Below are 21,076 nucleotides of genomic sequence, written 5' to 3' on the forward strand. Positions count from 1 at the left end.
TCCAATGCGTCATGGTGGGCTGCGATAGCAGCAATATACACCTTCAAGGTGGAGGGGAACAGCCTCCCCTCCAACCTCTCCTGCAGGAATGAAAGCACTGACCGAACTGCGCATCTCTGCGGGTCTTCAGATCTGGAAGAGCACCAATTTGCGAACAGACACCAATTGAGGGCGTAAAGCTGCCTGGGGGAGCTTTGGCTTGGATGATTGTGTCTACGACTGCAGGTGGTAGACCGCTTAAGTCTTCTGTGTTCCATTCAGCGGCCAGATATGAAAGTTCCAGAGGTCTGGGTGCGGTGCCAGAGGGTGCCCTGTCCCTGAAAAAGGAGGTCCTTCCTCAGGGGAATTTGCCAGGGAGATGCTGTTGTGAGGAGCGTGAGATCCAAGAACCAGGTCCGAGTGGCATAGTAAGAAGCCACTAAGGTGACCTGTTCCTCGTCCTCCCTGACCTTGCACAGCAGCAGTGCAAGAAGGCTCACTGGGGGAAATGCGTACTTGTGCATCCCCCGGGACCAGCTGTGTGCCAGCGCATCTGTGCCGAGAGGGGCCTCCCTTGAATGCACTTATAGTTCAAGTAACTATGTTGCATTAAAAGGGTGTTAAATCACACTTCAACAATCGCAATCCAATTATACAAATGGATAATTTACTCATTTTAAAAACAGTCAATGCTTGAAATTTAAATATATATATATATATATATATATATATATATATATATATATATATATATGTGTGTGTGTGTACAGTATGTACTTGTTTCTGTGTGAATGTGTATGTGTGTGTGTGTAAGGTATTGCTTGAACCACACACTTGAACCTGTGAGTCCATCTTAGGTATTTTTTATACCTAAGATGGACTCTGTTTATAAATGCATGAAATGTTTATAAATACATGAAATGAATAGTTTGAACGTTGTCAGATCCAAATTCCTTTGTGGAGGATGTAATGAGCTTCGAGCCAAAAAGTTAAAGTTATGTTGATGTAAATCAGTGTTAAAAGTTCAAAGGGGTCAAATTGACCCGTAAGTGCAATCAAGGGTTAAATATCTTTCTGGTTGTTTGAAGAGCTGCTGTACAGTATGTCATGGAACAAGCTTTTGGAAGGAAGACAATTGTGACTCTGAATTTTTATTTTCACCTGTAAAAGAGTGTAAAACATTGGCTGCTTTTTTACTATCTGTGGCATCAGATCATATTTATATATTTAAGTAATTTGTATAGTTGAGTAATTAATCTAATAATCAAATAATCAAATATCTTGAATTTTAATATTGACACAGGCAGTGTGAAATTCTTTATTCAGTTGTTCTGGTTCATCGGTTCATCTTGTTTTATCTTCTCTTTCAAAAACTTCAAAGGAAAACAAAAAGAATGCACACGTTAAATTTAACAAGAATATTTGTTTTTAGAAGTTTTTTTTTTTTTGCTAACATAAATAAGCCCATTACATTTACCTGACTTTCCGTTACTATGGTGAACGGCTCCTCCACAACTGCTGCGTCATCACCAGATGACAAAATTACCATCTCTGGTGGCTAGTAATGAGAACAGAGAAATCAAACTGCAGACCTGCATAGAAACTGTATGAAGCTTCTGACAGAATTACTTATAAATGAAAAGAAAGACATTCAAAATAATATATATATAATAATGGATGAATGGGAAAAATTCCATTTTTAAACTTAAACTTGTGTCTTTAGTGCCTAAATGCTTAATATGTGTTATTTGAAAAATTAAGTTATTATTATAACTGAATTGATTGATCAAATGTAATAATTTGACATGAAAGATGATGCATACATTTAATAAGGTAATACAAATTTCCTTTTTTTATATACACTTATGAGTGAGAAGTAGAGATGTAGAAACAGCTTTGGACTTCTAGAGTAAATGCTTGTTTGTACGTTATGTGCAGACCCATTTGATATTAGGACTGCTTTACTTCTAGGTTGGTTGTTTATGTTTTTATGTTATGGTCATACTGTGAAATAAATGTAATTTATGGGGAAACATTTTTGTTTCTAAATTTTATTTGGGTGCATAGGATGGCCTGGATGGGTATAGGATTTCCCGGCCTGAAATTGTGTCCCAGTCCGGCCCTGCACTCAACTGTCCCAACTGTTTTGGAGTTTGTTGCAATCATCTGATAAAAAACACTACATTAAAAACATTGAAATTCACAAGGTAAATCATCATATAATGTGGAGTTATAGTGCTTTCAATATAGCATAGGATGAATATAATTTATAATTCACAAACATTTTTTATTTTTCTAGAAATGTTCATACTGAATTACATTATATATATATATATATATATATATATATATATATATATATATATATATATATATATATATATATATATATATACAGTGCATCGGGAAAGTATTCACAGCGCTTCACTTTTTCCACATTTTGTTATTTTACAGCCTTATTCCAAGATTGATTAAATTCATTATTTTCCTTAAAATTCTAAAAACAATACCCCATAATGACAACATGAAAGAAGTTTGTTTGAAATCTTTGCAAATGTATTAAAAATTAAAAAAATAAAACGATTGAAAGCACTATAACTCCACATTATATGATGTTTTACCTTGTGAATTTTAATGTTTTTTATGTAGTGTTCAAACTCCAAAACAGTTGGTATAGTCGAGTGTTTTCCACTGTGAAACCATTTCTTCAAATAACACTTAGGCACTAAAGACACAATTTTAAGTTTAAAATGTCTGCAGGCAGGCCAATCTAGTACCCGCACTCTCTGCTTACACAGCAATGCACTTGTAATCTAGGCAGTATGTGGTTTGATGTTGTCCTGCTGAAAATGTCGGGACGTCCCTGGAAAAGACGGTGCTGGATGGCAGTATATGTTACTCCAAAATTTTTACATATCTGTCTGCATTAATGGTGCCCTCACAGATATGCAAGTTACCCATGCCATAGGCACTAACACACTCCTGGCCCATACAGACACTGGCTTTTGAACCTGCTGCTAATAACAGCTTGGATGGTCCTTTTCCTCTTTGGCCTGGAGAACACGACGTCTGTGTTTTCAAAAACTTTTTGAAATGTGAACTCTTTGGACCAAAAAGAATGGTTTCACTATTCTAATTCCCTTCTAAGATGAGACCGAGCCCAGAGAAGTTGGCAGCGCTTCTGGACAGTGTTGATGTATGGCTTCTGCTTTGCATAGTAAAGTATTAACTTGCATCTGTGGATGCAGTGGCAAATGGCATTGACTAACAAAGGTTTATTAAAGTAATCCCAAGCCCATATTCATGATACCCATTACAGATGAATGATGTTTTTTTTTTTGAGACAGTGATGTCCGAGGGATCAGAGATCACACACATTCAGAAGTGGTATTCATCTTGCCCTTTACACACCGAGATTTGACCAAATTCCTTGAATCTTTTAACTACTGTATTTTGTGGACTGTAGAGGGTGAAATGCCCAAAATCCTTCCAATTTGTCTTTGGGGAACATTGTGTCTTGAATGATCAAGGCTGTTTTTGGAGGCTCATTATATACAATGACAAGATTACCTCACTAGTTTAACATATCCTGTTTCACATTACCTTGTTATTTTAACTCATCAAATTGTTATTAGACTTAAATTGCCCCTGTTCCAACTTGTATTTTTTTGGAGCATATTGCAATCATCTGATTTGAAATTACTGTACATTAAAAAAAAAAACGAATGAAATTCATAAGGTAAAAGATCATATAATATGTAGTTGTAGGGTTTTCAATTCAGCAAAGGTGAATATAATTTACAAATCACTCCTTTTTGTTTTTATTAGAATCTAATCTAGATAAACTGTCATAGCAGCAAATGTGGATGTAACCGTGATAAATAAAAGGACGTAGCATTATCAAGTGGCTGAAGTGAGCATGCAGAGCAGTTACTATAACTCATCATACTCATCAGAAGTGAGCACAAGAGGACAGATTGGAATTTCATTATTCAAATATGCATTTAAATGGGCTATTATTATCAAAAATCTGATAAGAATATTCACATGACATAACTTAGGAGAAAATGTAAATGTTATAATATTTCAGACATAAGGAGACAATGAACTAAAGTTTATGACCCCTAAAGGCTGATCAAATATTTTATCATATATATATATATATATATATATATATATATATATATATATATATATATACACATCATTTTTTATATATTATACATGTTTATGGCAACTACATATGCTCACCATATGATTTCCAGCAAGAATGTTTCCCCAAAATCCTACAAAGACAAATACCATTTAATTTAATGATAAATCTTTGCCAGTAAAGCAATTTGTGATCAGTCATAGCAAAAAGCTTTGAACAACTGTCATATACACTGTACAGAGCCTTTTGATTTCTGACTACATACAGTACATGCACATCTATTCCATTTTGAATTGTCTTGCAGATATTTTTATGTAAAAAACTAATATAAAATAAATAAATAAATAATATATATATATATATATATATACACATACATATATAAAATTGTATTTATTAATTTTAATACATTTAATAACTATTTTCAATTTTTATATATATATATATATATGTAAACTGTCTGTAAAAAATTACATTTTAGACCACCTCGAGAATTTCTTAGATCCTATTTTAGCCTAACCAAATATACTTTATTTGGATAAGAAGTGAAGTTAAACAAATTATACTGTGCATACAGTATTGCTAAACAGACTGTCATCTTACCCACTGGCGCTTTCCCAATACTCCTTGCACAGGCACATACAGGCACATGAAAATCAAGAGGATTTTGGTTGCTTTCAGCTTCATTGTGAAATGATATAAATATGTAAAGTAAATAAAACACACAGGTATGTATGGCTTATAACCAGAGAGAACAGTAGAGGTATCTGCTTCTGTTTTAATGGAGGAAGTTGCATAGAAATATTTTTCTTGTAGCCTTGTTGTGCAAGGGTAAGTTTTTTTTTTTTTTTTTTTATGTCTAATGACCTTGGCATGATTTTCTCAAGAAAGGAGTTGAATTAATCTAGATTGCCTTTTTTCAGATAAAATTATTGAACATATACTGTATATATGTTTCTAGGTAAAAAACAAAGTGAGAATATTACTCAGGTAAATTATTCTATTTAAACAAACTTCATCCTATAAAGATGAGCCAATTCTTGTGTAGAAGCGACTTTTAAATTCATAGATTCAGTGTGTGTGAGAGGAAGTAAATAGAGGATAATGCTTCTCTCCCAGTGTCTACATTAAACACTTCACCTCTTTTTCACATTATAACAAACTAATGAATGTATTTAGAATTTAGAGGGTGAAAGACTATTGGAGAACTATATTTACAAAGGAGATACAGATGTGAAATCAAAGGACTGGAGCCTACTGATAGACAGACAGGAGACAAAGATTTGCAGATGCAAATTTGTTCTTAAAGAACAACTAGAAAGACACAGGAGGGTTATATTTGAACTGTATTCCACTACAGATTACAGACTACATGCTGTAAAATGTAATTTGTAAAGTATTCCGTTAGATTCCTCATGGTCAGTAATGTATTCTAAATAATTTGGATTACTTCTTCAGCACTGGTAGATTTTTTTCACTTGTTTTGACTTTAAAAACTCTGCCAGTACAGCAAGACAAAATACACATGTTAAAAATACATTCTCTGAAAAAACGAAATATCTTATGCAGTGTTGTTTATAAAACAAGATCAATCACATTGATCTTATTTTAAGGATTTCTTGATATTTTTACAGGAGAACTATAGTAGTTCTTGAAAGAACTGCAAAATCTCTTGGTCAAATGGGCTATAGAACATGTTCCCTGGTTCCCAAGAAGGATGGGGATTGCGTCCGATTTTAGACCTTCGAGGCTTGAATCGCTCAGTCAATGCGCTCAAGTTCAAGATGCTAACCGTCAAGACGGTCGTGTCTCAAATCCAACATCACGATTGGTTGGTCTCGATCGATCTCATGGACGCATATTTTCATATAGAAATTCTGCCACAACACAGGAAGTTCCTGAGGTCCGTTTTCAGAGGTGAAGCTTTCCAATATTGGGTTCTTCCATTCGGCCTAGCCTTATCCCCCCACACATTCACGAAGTGTATGGATGTAGCACTGGCTCCTCTGCGACTCAAAGGCATCCGCATTCTGAATTATATAGACGACTGGATGATACTAGCATAGTCACAAGAACTGGCATTACAGCACAGGAATATCATCTTAGCTCATCTGGTTTCTCTGGATTTGAGACCAAACGACAAGAAAAGCATTCGCTCTCCTACTCAAAGAACTACGTATCCGGGGATCATATGGAATTCGATCATGATACAGGCACAATTGTCTCCTGCTCGAATCGAGACCATTCAGCACACCCTGAGCAAAGACAGGCTAGGCCAAGTTTGCACTGTTCTTCAGTATCAACGAATACAAGGTTCTCATGGCATCTTTGTCCTCTGTGATTCCTTTGGGCCTTCTGCAAATGAGACTGATATGGTTTACGCACCGTGGGCTACGTACCCTCTCTATGTGCTTCAGACCCCGGTTCCTCACCTTGGGTCCCACTCTAGGTACGTATTGCCGTCGCAGATTGTTAAGTGATCGTCCAGCTCAAAGGGAATGGGAGGTTCATCAGCTCGATTGGCACGTCTTGAGTTGATGGCTGTATTTCTGGCCCTGAAATACTTCCTCCAGCATTTGAGAGGCTGCCATGTCCTGGTGCTGGTGGACAACACAGCGGCAGTCTCTTACATAAACCATCAAGGATGTCTACGGTCACCCCAGCTAAACAGGTTGGCACGGCAGATTCTCCTTTGGGCCCAGGGTAAACTTCTGTCAATCAGAGCAGTTTATATCCCCGGATGCCTGAATGTGGGAGCGGATTTACTGTCCAGACAGAAAATACAGATGGGGGAGTGGAAACCACCCCGAGGTAGTGAGACAAATCTAGTTAAGATTTTACAAGGCAGAAGTGGACATCTTTGCCTAAAAACAGACAATGTCCCCTCTACTTCTCCCTGAGTCACCCAGCCCCCCTGGGTCTGGACGTGATGGCACATACATGGCCCAAAATGCACCTGTATGCATTTTCTCTGGTTTCTCTGCTCCCGGGAGTTCTGGCTAGAGTTTGCCAACAAGGGTCTTGCCTCTTACTTATAGCGCCGTGTTGGCCGAACAGGGTATGGTTTTCGAGAGATAACATCTCTCCTTGAAGGCTCGCCTTGGGCGATTCCGTACAGGAGGGACCTTCTGTCTCAGGCACAGGGGACGATATTTCATCCCCGGCCCCAGTTGTGGAACCTTCATGTTTGGCCCATGAAGGGTACCAACTGAGGCACAGGGCTTTCACCTGAAGTTATCAAGACCATTCTCAGTGCTAGGGCTCCTTCCACTAGGAAAAGTTATCCCAATAAATGGGGTGTCTTTGAAAGGAGTTGCACTACACGTAATGCAGATCCAATTAACTGCCAGATTGCTTCAGTTTAGGACTACCTGCAGGAGAAATTATCTACAGGCACACGCCCCGCTACTCCCAGGGTTTATGTGGCCGCTCTGTCGGCTTGCCACGCCTGATTGGCGGGGTACCACTGGGGAAAAATCCTTTGCCTGCTCACTTTTGTTTGTGAGGCAATGCGACTGAGGCCTCCCGTTAGAACCAGGATCCCTTTATAGGATTTAGATATAGTCCTTGAGGGTTTTGAAACCCCCTTTGAACCTGTAGTGTCAGTGTAAGTCAGGGCAACTATTAGTTGGTCATGGGAGCCGTAACAGGGGGGCGGCCACCACCAAAGAAACAGTCACATTTGGTGAGGGATGCTATTGCCCTGGCCTATGAGGCCCATGGTCAAGCTTCGCCAGTAGGTATCAGGGCTCACTCTACCAGAGGGGTCGCCTCCTCTAAAGCCTTGGCTAGAGGTGTCCCTCTATAGCATGTTTGTAGTGAGGCAGGCTGGTCCTGTCTGCATACATTCATAAAATGTTATGGTTTGGATGTTCATGCCACTCCGGGCTCTTACGTCCTTGAGTCAACATCACAAGCTCATGTCTGAGACCTCTTGCGTTCTTGTGAGCACAAACTACACAACCGTAAGGGGTCCAGACATCCGCAGTGTGGCGGCGTGAGTATTCTCGATCCCAAAGTGCTAAATCAAGTGCAGCATTAAAGTGTAGCTTTTGATAGGGAACGTCTCGGGTTACTTAACTATAACCTTTGTTCCCTGAAAAAGCAGAACGAGATGCTGCACTTCATTGCCGCACTGAGGATGCCCCAGAACTGCTCTTCAGACAAAAATACCTGACGATGCACCTGTGGCGCATCTATTTATAGCCCCTGGAACTGGCACATCCTGACGATGTCACCAGCAGAGGCTATAATTTCCAGTTAATTTCATTGATGTGTTGCACACATATTCACAGCTGGTCACTCCTAAAAGATATTCCCAAAGCGCTAAATCAAGTGCAGCATCTTGTTTCACTTTATCAGGGAACAAGGGTTACAGTTAAGTAACCCAAGACGTTTCACTGCTGTTCAAATGCACTTTTGGATCGCATCATTTATATGTATAAATGTTTTCCATCTGAAAGGACTAAATATTAAATTAAACAAATGACAATAAAATGTAAAGTAATCTCTTCAGTAATCAAAATAATTTTTGAATGTAACTGTATTCTAAATACCAATGATTTTTGTATTTTAAATACGTAATCCCTTTACATGTATTCCGTTACTGCCCAACCCTGGAAACACACACACACACACAAGTGAATCCTGCATGACATCACATTTTGTAAGAACGGATAACGGTTACTAAATGTTCTTCATTGTGAAACATGAACAAATGTGTGCATTTGCACACAACATAGGCTGTTTTAAGAAACTTTAAGAAAATATTTATTGCAACATTGCTTTCTGTTATCTTGTTAAGCTACAAGAGCAAGGCTAACAGAGTTGTGCCGTAGGTAGGCTTTATCATATTTAATTCACATTTGGCTATAGAAACTGCTCATTGTTTCTCAAAAGTCATGGCATATTTGAACATTTGGTTAAATGAAGGTAGAAAAACTGGATTTCACTGTTAAATATACAAAAATGATAGATAAATATTATAAAGACCATGCTTCATCTCATAAAAGGTCCTATATTGATATCCACTCCACTAATTCAAGAATCCTAGTCATTACAATCTCATCTTAGCCTCCAGTAAACTTCCCAGCACATGTCCTAGGAAAAAACTCCTTTAGCCAATGGCAATTTAACCAGTTAAGTTGACTCTTTATGTATGTGAGTAGCTTTCCCTTGATATACAGTAGATATATATATAATATGAGCAAACAGGTTTGTGGTCTCAGTGTTAAGCCATTTAACAGGTCTGTGGAAATTGGATCTATGTTGGTCTTTATGACTACCATATCGGCAACTCCAGAATTCTCTACCCCAGTGAAACGGTTATACTATATATAAGAATTGAATTAGCAATTAACACTTTTTCCCCCCAGACTGTTTCAGTGTATTGGTTTTTAGGTAAACTCATGCTCCAGTGGAATGGCCATTAAAAGCAAATTGTGCTTGTTAATTATTTTTGTGCAGGTGTCTGACATGGTTAGTGCCATATTTGTGTCAAAAAGTTGGGACATTCAAAATCTACCTAAGATTTAAGGCCATTTATATTTCTAAATCAATCTGCAATTTATTTTATGCATCACTGATTCCGCTTTCGCAGAGAACAGCAAAGCCGAGTAGTCAGTGTGTTCTGTGTTGTTGTTCGGCAGTGGAAACTAAATAGGATCATTCCAACGTTTGAGACAATTTTGCATATAATGGTAATTTTTGCCATGCAGTTTGTGCCTGAATGACACAAACTTGCTTTAAGTATGTAATGGAGTGATGCTCTTCAAGCAGCACCCTTTGTTTTCCCAGGTGAACTCCTGTACACATGGATGCATCATTCACAGAGCATGGTGTCACTGAGTTGCTAATTTTGAACTATCAGATTAATGCATTGTACAATTTTGACATGAATACTCAAAAGTTAAAGGATATGTATGACATTTGCTTTTTGAAAATGTACCCTAGTTAAGTTCTCTACAAAGCATTGGGCTGTTATGCATCAATATTTGTGTACTTCAAAGAACTTAATTGAACCTATTTATTCCAATAAATCTTGATTGCCTTTATAATATTAAATCAAAATAGACATGCTGATGCCATGAAATTTGCATCTGAGAGGTGGATTAAGAATTTCTTATGAGATATTAGACCAAATAATGTTTTTCTGTTTTCCCTTGGGATGACAGATGACAAAATCAGTGCAATCCAGATCATCAACCGTGATACTGGGCTTCATTGTCCAATTGAAAATTCCTTCAATAATGCATATCTGGAAAATGAGGGAGGGTAAACCTTAAAAAGACAGTCTGTCCAGTTCATAGATTTTTAAATGTCATGAGTCTGTTTGTCAATTTTTGATTTCAAGTGCTCCTTGTAAGCCAAAATGTCTCCGTTCCATTTGGTGGTGGTCTGCTCCTCACACACCCAAATTTCATGAGCCACCTTAAATGAGAAGCAAAACCCATTCATTCCACATTTTAGATCACATATATTTGTCAAATATAAAAATAAACTGCACTTTAGATACAAATAATAAGTTCTAACCCATAAATTGGGCATGTGCATACCTGCTTAATAAGTCTGAAGTCGTGGCTAACTAGCATCATTCCACCCTCAAACTCATTGATGGCCTCAGCCAGAGCATCAATTGTCTCAATGTCCAAGTGATTCGTTGGCTCATCCAGAAACAGCATGTGAGGATTCTGCCATCCGAGCAAGGCAAAACACACCCGACACGTCTGACCATCAGACAAGTTCCTGATGGGACTGACCTGTAAAACAGGGACAACAGTTAAGATTTTTGAAACACAGAAAAAATGAGAGAAAGAATAATACATTTTATACAGTTTCATTTTTCAGGCTGCATTGTCTGGCTTTCAAAATAAGCCTGCACATTAAACACACCCACACAAATACCTGCTGCTTGCCTGTCAGGCCATAACGTCCAATGATCTTCCTCATCTCCTCTTTTCTTTGATCTCAGGGAAGCACTTCATCATGTACTCCAGAGGAGACAGGTCAAGCTCTAGCTGCTCAGTCAGATGCTGCAGATAAAACACAATGCAAGAACATTTACAAGTAATGGCAATAACCACATATTAACCATGTATGATTTTTATGAAAATACATTATATTGACTATAACTTTTATTCAGATCTCAGCAATGTAACATTTTACAGATATAAACATTATGAAAATGGCAAGAAAAACACAAACAGCCACATTCTATAGTGAGAATAATAGTGCAAGTATTATTTAATATATTAATAATGAAAATAATGCTATATGTAGCGGGGGTATTTAGTCCCGCCTTGTAGGGGATATTAGTTAGTGCTGCCCTGGAAGACTGAGTAACGAAAGGATCTTAGTCCCCGCTCCCAGTGCTTTTGGTCTCTTTACACACACAGGTATGTATGTTGTTTCCTACCTTATTGTGAAGTGACACTACAGACCGGAAAGGGTAGGCTTCGGGTAGTGTAATGTCATACAGTGGCTTCCTGAAGCGTAAACGTATATGTGAGACACAGTCTAATATACTCCTCCCTCCCAGAGTCTAATAAAGTAGGTGAGACGCCCCTACTCCCTGACAGCTCTCAACAAAAGATACACTGTAGATAAGTACATTATAACAATATTTATTTTCCTTTAAATATTCTATTTTCTTAAATCAAGAATTATTCTAGTTTGAATAATAAATTAAATAAAAAAACAAATAAAAATTAAATTACAGTCTTTGTGTTTTCTTTTAAACCCAATAGAACACAATCTTCACCTTCAATGTGAAAGTTATAAACTTTTCACTAACAAAATAACAAATCCTAAATGTTACCTCAAAAATGAAAAAAAAAAAAAACACTTGTATGGATTCTCAATGTAACACAACCTAGGATAAATCCTCACTGTTCAAATGATCACGTAGAAACACATCACATTTGAAACAAAACATACACAATGAAATCTCACTTCAAAATGAGCACTTGGATGAAATGTTCTGTTAAATGTTCACTCACAGTTCACTTTACCTTCTGTAGTTCACTTGAACTCTCACAGTTCACCTTTTATCAGTTCAATAATCAAAAATGAATAAATTGGAAAAAATACCAGTCTGCAGAACGATGAGTAGTGATGAGTTGTCTTGACGTAGCGTTCACTCAACTTTAAAGAAATGTCCAAAAATGAAATATATATTAAAATGAAATCAAACTGGAACTTCACCACCAAGGAGATGAATCAAACTGGAGATGTCGTTTGGATGGCAGGGAAAAATAATAATAAAAAATATATATTCTGAAAACTTGAATCTCCTCAAAATGATGTATCTGCCGCAACTGCGTCACGCAGCAGTTTCAATCTCACGTGCGGCGACACATGTGGAAAACTCTGATACATGTGATCATTCTCAGCAGTTATTTCTTATCGTTGCTTCTCAATCAAAAACGTATGAAGTACAAAACACCGCAAAAACTCTTCAAATGTCACTAATAAAGCAAACTTGTACTTTATATGCACTCACAGTTCTCATGGCATTCACAGTATATCACTGTCACTTAGCTCCAGCAGCTAATGCAATCCACGGGAAAATTATCCCAAAACTTTAAACAACTGCGAAACGCGGGTCACGATTCACAAAAACACTTGTGCTGTCGTCATTTGTCGGAATTAAGCCACGATAATCTTCAGTTGAAGTAACCTTATCGAACAAGCTTTTCAAAACACGACACGACACTAACTTATGCCTACAACACTCACACACACCGCGCTCTCCTTCGTCTCTCCTCGGAATGCGCAAAAACAGACCACTCGTCAAAATAAAAGTACCCCAAAAATAATTACTTTTCAGAATAATATTTATACACACACACACATATATATATATATATATATATATATATATATATATATATATATATATACTAGTCACGTCCATGTCACGCTCCCTTGTTGTCCGCCCCGTGTTTTCTGTTTTACCGCTCACGCTTCCTGTCATGTCTTCCTTGTTGTCCGCCCGTGTTTCACTGTCTCTGTGAAAACTACACTTCCCTTCTTCCCGTCTTTTCCGGCCCTGTCACTGTGTTATTGTCCGCACCTGTCTGTCATTTTGTCATTACCGTGTCTCTTTATTTAAACCCCGCTGTTTTCCCTTCATTACAGAATGCACGACCCAACGCCTGCCACGGTCAGCGAGCCAGCGCCAACGCCTGCCACGGTCAGCGAGCCAGCGCCTGTAGCCTCGACCGTCCCAGAACCAGCGCCGGTAGCCATGACCGTCCAAGGGCCAGCACCCTTGAGCCTTCCAGGGCTCCGCATCTCAAATCTCTCGAGCCTCCTAGGGCTCCTCCTCCCGAGCCTTCCAGGGCTCCGCCTCCCGAGCCCCTCAAGCCTTCCAGGGCTCCTCCTCCCGAGCCTTCCAGGGCTCCGCCTCTCAAGTCTCTCGAGCCTTCCAGGGCTCCGCCTCTCAAGCCTCTCGAGCCTCTCGAGCCTTCCAGGGCTCCGCCTCTCAAGCCTCTCGAGCCTCCTAGGGCTCCTCCTCCCGAGCCTTCCAGGGCTCCGCCTCTCAAGTCTCTCGAGCCTTCCAGGACTCCGCCTCTCAAGTCTCTCGAGCCTTCCAGGGCTCCGCCTCTCAAGCCTCTCGAGCCTGCCAGGGCTCCGCCTCTCAAGTCTCTCGAGCCTTCCAGGGCTCCGCCTCCCGAGCCTTCCAGGGCTCCGCCTCTCAAATCTGTCGAGCCTCCTAGGGCTCCTCCTCTCGAGTCTTCCAGGGCTCCGCCACTGAAGTCTCTCGAGTCTCCAAGGGCTCCTCCCCTTGAGCCTCTCGAGCCTCCCAGGGCTCCGCCTCTCGGGCCTCTCGAGCCTCCCAGGGCTCCGCCTCTTGAGCCTCTCGAGCCTCCCATGGCTCCGCCTCTCGGGCCTCCCATGGCTCCACCTCTCGGGCCTCCCACGGCTCTGCCTCCCACGGCTCTGCCTCCTACGGCTCCGCCTCCCGCGGCTCTGCCTCCCGCGGCACCGCCTCCTGAGCCACCCTCGGCATCGCCACCTGAGCAACCCTTGGCGCCGCCTCACAAGTCTTCTACGGATCAGCCTTCGAAGTCCTCCTTGGCCCCGCCTACCACGGCTCCGCCTCCTGAGTCACCCTCGGCTCCGCCTCCTGAGCCTCCCTTGGCTCCGCTTCCTGGGCCTTCTACGCAGTCGCTTCCCTCGGCTCCGCCTCCTGAGCCCCCCCACGGCCCTGCCTATGCCTCCTTCGGCGCCGCCTCCCAAGTCTTCTACGGCTCTGCCTCCCAAGTCCTCCTTGGCTCCGCCTCACACGGCTCCGCCAGCCTCTGTCCTGCGGCCACCTCCCAGGTCTCCTGTACCGGCCCCTGTCCAGAGGCCAGCTCCCAGGCCACCCAAACCAGCTCCTGCCCCATGGCCCGCTCCCAGACCTCCTAATCTGGTGCTCACCTCGTGGCCAGTTCCCGAGCCCCCCAGGCCTATCCCCACATTGTGGCCACCTTCCAGGCCTCCTGAACCTGCCCCTGCCCGGTTTATGCCCCCCAGGCCACCGGACCCGGTCCCCTTCACACACCCCCATAGACTGCTTGCCTGCCCTCTCGGGCTCCCTGGTCTGCCTGTCCGCCCTCTCGACCTCCCTGGTCTGCCTGCCTCCCGTGGACTGCCTAATTGCCCCCAGGGTCTGTCTCAGCACCCCTTGCACCCCTGTGAACTGTCCTTGTGCCCCTTGTTCCCCCCCGGTCTGTCTGTTTTCCCCCCAGTCTACCCCCTCTCGCCTGGTTTCTTCATTCCGTTTTATTGTTTCTTTTGTTTATTTTAAGACCGTCTGGAATCCGGTCCTTTTGAGGGGGGATTATGTCACGGTCTCGCTCACCTGCACCGTGTTTCGTGTCGTCTGCCCCGTGTTTTCTGTTTCACCCATCACTAGTCACGTCCATGTCATGCTCCCTTTTTGTCCGCCCCGTGTTTTCTGTTTTACCACTCACGCTTCCTGTCATGACTTCCTTGTTGTCCGCCCGTGTTTCACTGTCTCTGTGAAAACTACACTTCCCTTCTTCCCGTCTTTTCAGGCCCTGTCACTGTGTTATTGTCCGCACCTGTCCGTCATTTTGTCATTACCGTGTCTCTTTATTTAAACCCCGCTGTTTTCCCTTCCCTTTGTCGTGCGTTGATGTTCCATGTTCGTTCTTACGTTGGTGTATGCTCTGTATGCTCTTTGTTCATGTTCCCTGCAGCTTCCAGCCGTTCGTGTTTCCCTGTTGTGTCGCCCGTTCGAGGACTACTCTCCCCTTCGTGGATGTTCACTGCCTGCACCCCTCCTGTGTTTAACCCAGTACTTAAGCCTATGTTTTCCCATCGTGGACTTTCATTTGTTCCAGTGTTTGTTTATTTTTGTATTCTTCCCCCAATAAACTGCGTTTGGATCCTAATCACCCGTCTGCCTTCTCCTGCTTCCTCAAATCATTACACTTGAGCAGTGTGGACTTTCCTGCCCCATTGGGACCCACAAGTGCGACTCGGGTGTCCAAGTCAATGCCAAACTCCAAGTTTTTGTAAATATAATGCTGTAAAAATTAAACAAGGCATTGCTTAACTTGAATAACTTTTCTAATTATGTAATTGTTACAGTTATTATATGGAAATATTATAATTATATTATTAATTATAAATAATTATTCAAATTCTTTACAGTAATTTGAACAATTTTACTCTGTGCAGTCTAGAAGTGCAGTCGAGAGCAAACAGTAAATAACTGCATTTTCACATTTACAAATGCATATGGCAACGTGAATGTAAAAAAAGCACAACCCAAAGCAAACCTTACTTAGTAAATGCTGGCAATTAAAAAACAGACCAGGGGGGTGCCTGGGTAACTCAGTGAGTAAAGATGCTGACTACCACCCCTGGGGTCACAAGTTTGAATCAGGGCGTGCTGAGTGACTCCAGTCATGTCTCCTAAGCAACCAAATTGGCCTGGTTGCTAGGGAGGGTAGAGTCACATGGGGTAACCTCTATAATGTGGTTCTCGGTCACAGTGGGGCACGTGGTGAGTTGTGCATGGATGCCGTGGAGAATAGCGTGAAGCCTCCACATGTGCTATGTCTCCGCAGTAACGCGCTCAACAAGCCACGTGATAAGATGCGCGGGTTGACGGTCTCAGACGCGGAGGCAACTGAGAATCGTCCTCTGCCACCCGGATTGAGGCGAGTCACTATGAGGACGTAGAGCGCATTGGGCAATCCAAATTGGGGAGAAAAGGGGATGAAAAATAAATAAATAATAAAATAAAAATAGACACTGTTCTGAAAGGTTGCAGACTCACTGTGTCAATGGAGTATCGGAAGCTGACATTCTGCACCATGATTACAGGAGGGGGAATTTTCCCACAAGGAGGAAAATAAAACGACATGGTCTGAAGGACAAAAATGTGGTTAAAACTGTTATACTGAATGCTCTGATAAAGGTTTTAATCTTAAATAGCAAAATTAGGGCAACCTAAGGCTTAAGCTGTGCTCATAGACATGAGTTAAAATCACCACAGGTAGTGTAAGGGAGTGCTGTTACTGTTTTGCAAAAACTGTTTTGCTGTCGAAAAGCTATCAACGTCCTGTTGAAGAAATTACAGACAACCAAAAAATATCTTAGCCTGATGCTACATTAATTAATTTTTTTAATTATTTGTATTATTATTTACTTAAGTGACCTAAAATAAGATCTGAACAATCTTCATATATTCAAACTGATCAAAGTAGGTAACATTGGTCAACTGGTCAAAGTGAATCATCATTTCTAAAGTGATGCTTTATGCTGATAACAGATCTTGAGCAATAGAAAGTTACACAAAGACGTTAAATACATAAAAAACAATAGACATTCATATTAGCCAACTACCTCTAACTAAACAGAGTGTGTAAATTTGAGTTTGCGCAACAAACCTTGTCATTCACTACACGGGCTGTTAGGCCAGTGGCCACCATTTTTTGCAGCGTTTTTTCTTTGCTCTGAGCCTGGCGAGCTCCTTTGGCTGAACCATGACCAAAACGGGCGATATAATTCTATACATAGAGAAAGAGGGAATGTTTTCAAATTGTTTTTACAATGGCATTCTTACAGCAAATATAAGGCAAAGACATCAAAGCAATAAAAATGAGACAAGACAGAAGCAATGCAAGAACAAGAGAAAGGTAAAAACAACAGGATCATAGAATGTCTTTGTTGAAACACTACAAACTACACAAAGGGATGATCATGAGACAGACTGCAGTTTAAACAGAACCACAAGGCTGTGCTGTTTCACCTTCATGTGAAATGTCTGGTCCTGTTCCCAGTTGTACCGCTTCATCTGGTTCTCCTCCAGCTCCTCCCTGGTCTTTACATACTGGTCATAGTTACCCTAAAAAAAAGCCATGCATTACTTTCAGTGCAAACATCAAAATGCATTACTTTCTCTTTGCTCACATACCTTTTTCATATATGTGATTAATGTGCTTTCCTTTTACTAATAAACCAGACTCAGGTGCAGCATGGGTTCATAATTAGCAACAGTAATAAAAGCATCACATTTCATCCATTTTAAAGGTTGACAAGTTTGTACAAAGCAGGGGAGTCTTAGGATCAGGTCTCATATTAATAGCGATAGCACAGAAACAATGATTTTCAGGGGACAATAACGTTTAAGAAAGAGCTTTGTTAGAAAGGCAATTGAGTAACAGCACAATTAGAGTAATTGTCTGTAGACAGATACAGGTTTGGATCCCAGAGCATGCCCTTTCCCCCATTTAATAAACATCCTACCTCCAAAACATTTATGGAGCTCAATTCTTTGAGTTGGATTAGCATATTTTCAAATAAGTTGCTACACTACACATAATAATCCACAAAACAAAAGCTCCAACCTGCAAATTGTAGGTAAAACAATTGTTAATATCCTGCTACAGCACTCACAGTGTAATACTTGAGCTTCCTCTTGTGGAGGTGAATGATGTTGGTGCACACACCATTGAGGAAGTCTTGAGAATGAGCACAAGGATACGCTTGAAGCTGAAAAAGATTAAGCATCATTAAAAATGGTTTAACATAATATTCCTTTTCAAAATAGTCACAATTAGAACAACCTCTTTTACATGAATCCTTTCTGCACAAGATAAACTGTAGTTTAGTTTAGCACTAGATAGAACCTCATCAACAGTGAAAGCACTTACGACTTATGCTCCTCTTCCAGCCATACACAGGCATCCAGATCCAAGTGGTTAGTAGGTTCAACGTGAAGGGCTTAATAAAAAGAGCCCTGAAAGCAAGAGAGAAAATATAGGATGTAGATTTATTATTATCTGTGAATGCAATAAATAGGTAAACTATAGATCTTAGTGAAAAGCAAATCCAGCAACAGCCGTGGAATGGAGAAATATAAGGAATAAAACCTGGTAAACCACAGATCTTACAAGAGATTTTATTTATATGGCCCATTCATCCATTGTCTTTAAGTGAATTGTGAGGATGACCAATCAAATCCAAGCTTTGTTTAAAAATATGCCATTGTTTCACACTAATATAAACTACAGTATTTTGCTGCTTAAATGTATTTATTTTTACCGAAATCTGCTCAGTTCAATATTTTAATACCCACCCATGTTAAAAGTAATGGCATGTGTCTGCGTGTGCTCTATAGAGCGCTCGTGGTGAATGCAGCTGTGCACATGAACACTCAAACGCACTTCTTGTTTAAAATAAACCTGTGTAATTAATGTAAACACAAACATCAATGTACTACGAGAGTTTAAGCACAGTCAAACTCTGACTGCATTGAATCCGTTTTAATGCATATCTAATAATCAGTTTAAAAAGTTTATCATTAATTTAAGTAGTTTTAATTTTAACGTTTTTATATTAAAATTTTTGTAAGTTGTAATTTCTGCTGTTACTGAAAAAACCTAAAGCACTATTTACTATATTTTATGGCTCTTGGATAACTTTAAAAGCTTATTTACTTAAAATACACTTTGTTTCATTAGGCTACATTGTATTACATTTGTTAATATAAATATTAAAACTTTATTAATGTTAATATTTTTAATGTTTTCAAAAGCATATTTGTTTATTGGTTTATTTTTCAGTGTTTGGAGAGCCGTGGGGGAAAAAAACACTTAGGCATGCTGCAGATTTAAAAAGTTTAGGAACCACTGCTATACACTATTCTATATTACTATAATTACTTTATTTTCTAAATTAAAACAAAATCATATATAGATGACATTTTAATAACCATCATACCTGGCAAGGGACACACGCATCCTCCAGCCTCCACTGAAATCTTTCAGCTTTTTTTGCTGCATGGCAGGGTTGAAACCAAGTCCATAGAGGATTCGTGAGGCTCGAACTTCAGCTTTGTCTGCGTCCAACTCCTCCAAACGCTCATAGATCTCCATCAGTTTTTCACACTCTGCTACGGTGATGAGAAGAAGTGAGCAGAGAAAAGGGGCAATGTCACACAAGATTAATCGCTGTGCAATTTGTTCTAAATTTAAAGCAAACTTACAATAACAGTATTTTAAGGTATAAGCTAAAAATGTATAACCATTGGTAAAAGTTGGAATGCCAGACTATTTAACCTGTAAGTGTACAGTATGGTGCAGCATGAATTTATTAATAAAGCATGTGTGACTCACAGTCCTCATGAGCCAATCTCTCAGCTTCCTTCTCCAGTTTTATCCTCTCTTCATCAATCTCCAAGACACAATGCAGTGCTGTCTTCTCACTGGGGGCCATTTCACGCGTCAGGTGATAGATGTCGATGTGTTCTGGGATGGGAACTTCTCTGTGACCAATAGCTGACAGAAGCATAGACTTGCCTACAAAAAGTGTTCAAAAGTTCGCTCATTCATGGAAGCCCTTATCCTATTGTCTGTGCATTATTTTTTATTATGTTTGCCCACAACACTTGTCACCTTCTATTAATAGTAAATATTACCTTTTGGAACCCTGTATTTCACAGGTGTATGTATAAATCTTCCTTAAACTTGGGAAGTGTTTGAAGCATCAGCCCCAAGGTCACCTGTCTTACATACCAGTGCCATTGAGGCCAATGAGACCGTAACGTCGGCCGGAGTTGAGCTCTAGGCTGGTGTCACTCAGTAATTCTTGGCCATGAAAGGTGAGCGACAGACTGCTGATGTGAACATCAGTGCTGTTGGGATGGCAGGCCAAGACGCCCGTCACTGCCTGAGCCTCCATCTTCCGCAGCTCAAACTCATCCAGCTCCTTGGCTAGAGCGTCAATATCTGAGAGAAGAAAATATAAAGCAGGGGAGAGAGAGAGAAAGAGAGAGAGAGAAATGTATTGCACTTTTCATAATAAATAACTTCACATCACTATTATTGTACATTAAATCACGTACAAGTATTAAGTAAAATGTCAAGAAAATTATACACTGTAGCTGTTCGAGTCGATGTGTTTGTATGTGTATGACTTTTACATTTAAAGAGTGTGTTAAGAGTCTAAGTTTGTGAACTTAAAAAATGTTAGAAGTACACTAACTGGATGAATAATCACTTGTCTCAAAGCCTCACTCTCTAGGCTAACTTTAGCACAGCAGAAACTTATACTTAACTTCAGTTATACTGAGCAGGCTAAGAGAAATCTCAAGAAAACTTTCTTAACTACAGTTACTATGACATCATCAATTCTTGTGATTTTCACACAAACGAAACACACCGCCATTTGCATCCCCGTTAGATATCACACCATTCATAATATTTTCAAACCCATGTGCACCACTACAGTGCCTTGCGAAAGTATTCGGCCCCCTTGAACTTTTCGACCTTTTGCCACATTTCAGGCTTCAAACATAAAGATATAAAACTGTAATTTTTTGTGAAGAATCAACAACAAGTGGGACACAATCATGAAGTGGAATTAAATTTATTGGATATTTCAAACTTTTTTAACAAATAAAAAACTGAAAAATTGGGT

The 21,076-nt window shown here is 40.1% G+C and overlaps 1 long non-coding RNA gene and 1 pseudogene across 1 annotated transcript; both read right to left on the bottom strand.

The window, feature by feature from the left end:
- Positions 1-1,109: 1,109 nt before the first annotated feature.
- LOC127636582 (uncharacterized) lies at positions 1,110-4,363 on the bottom strand. Its single transcript, XR_007969623.1, has 3 exons — positions 4,231-4,363; positions 1,457-1,537; positions 1,110-1,352 (listed from the first exon to the last, which is right to left on the bottom strand). It is a non-coding gene; the product is annotated as an uncharacterized LOC127636582 (long non-coding RNA).
- Positions 4,364-8,878: 4,515 nt separating this feature from the next.
- On the bottom strand, positions 8,879-20,855 carry LOC127645406 (ATP-binding cassette sub-family F member 2-like; annotated as a pseudogene).
- Positions 20,856-21,076: the final 221 nt, after the last annotated feature.

Source organism: Xyrauchen texanus, chromosome 1 (assembly GCF_025860055.1).
Source record: "Xyrauchen texanus isolate HMW12.3.18 chromosome 1, RBS_HiC_50CHRs, whole genome shotgun sequence".
In the NCBI taxonomy this organism is placed as follows: Eukaryota; Metazoa; Chordata; class Actinopteri; order Cypriniformes; family Catostomidae; genus Xyrauchen; species Xyrauchen texanus.